Here is a 1,518-nt window from a genome sequence, read left to right on the forward strand (position 1 = left end):
GGGTATATGTTTTTTCGGTTAGTCACCTTCTGACTAACCTTCAGGGGGTGAATTATGGGTATAGTTTTACATTTGGAATTAATAAAGTTTAGTTTCATCTTTTTGTCAGCAAACATGAAGAATGACATGAGACAACCCCTTTAAGAAGATCCAATTTTGCTTAACCCCTTCATGACCGTGGGATTTTTTGTTTTTCCGTGTTCGTTTTTCGCTCCCCTCCTTCCCAGAGCCATAACTTTTTTATTTTTCTGTCAATTTGGCCATGTGAGGGCTTATTTTTTGCGGGACGAGTTGTACTTTTGAACGACATCATTGGTTTTAGCATGTCATGTACTAGAAAACGGGAAAAAAATTCCAAGTGCGGTGAAATTGCAAAAAAAGTGCAGTCCCACACTTGTTTTTTGTTTGGCTTTTTTGCTAGATTCACTAAATGCTTAAAATGACCTGACATTATGATTCTCCAGGTCAGTATGAGTTCATAGACACCAAACATGACTAAGTTATTTTTTACCTAAGTGGTGAAAAAAAATTCCAAACTTTGCTTAAAAAAAAAAAATAAAAAAAAAATTTGCGCCATTTTCCGATACCCGTAGCGTCTCCATTTTTCATGATCTGGGGTCAGTTGAGGGCTTATTTTTTGCGTGCCGAGATGACGTTTTTAATTATAGCATTTCGGTGAAGATACGTTCTTTTGATCGCCCGTTATTGCATTTAAATGCAATGTCGCGGCGACCAAAAAAACGTAATTCTGGTGTTTCGAATTTTTTTCCCGCTACGTTGTTTAGCGATCAGGTTAATGCTTTTTTTTAATTGATAGATCGGGCGATTCTGAGCGCGGCGATACCAAATATGCGTAGATTTTATATATTTTTTATTGATTTATTTTGATTGGGGCGAAAGGGGAGTAATTTAAACTTTTATATTTTTTTTATTTTTTTAACATTTTTTTCAACTTTTTTTTTTACTTTTGCCATGCTTCAATAGCCTCCATGGGAGGCTAGAAGCAGGCACAGCACGATCGCCTCTGCTACATAGCAGCGATCTGCTGATCGCTGCTAGGTAGCAGAAATGGAGGTGTGCTTTGAGCGCCGACCACAGGGTGGCGCTCACAGCCACCGGTGATCAGTAACCATAGAGGTCTCAAGGACCTCTATGGTTACAATGGAGACGCATCGCCGACCCCCGATCATGTGACGGGGGTCGGCGATGACGTCATTTCCGGCCGCCCGGCCGGAAGCGGTAGTTAAACGCCGCTGTCTGTGTTTGACAGCGGCATTTAACTAGTTAATAGGTGCGGGCAGATCGCGATTCTGCCCGCGCCTATTACGGGCACATGTCAGCTGTTCAAAACAGCTGACATCTCCCGGCTTTGGTGCGGGCTCACCGCGGAGCCCTGCATCAAAGCAGGGGAGCCGACATCGGACTGTATAGTACGTCCGATGTCGGTAAGGGGTTAAAACTATTCCAACATTATGAACGTAAAAAAGCTTCTCCCCCATGTGACATCTTTGATGTTTA

The sequence above is a fragment of the Ranitomeya imitator genome, chromosome 2 (assembly GCF_032444005.1).
Source record: "Ranitomeya imitator isolate aRanImi1 chromosome 2, aRanImi1.pri, whole genome shotgun sequence".
NCBI classification, from domain to species: domain Eukaryota; kingdom Metazoa; phylum Chordata; class Amphibia; order Anura; family Dendrobatidae; genus Ranitomeya; species Ranitomeya imitator.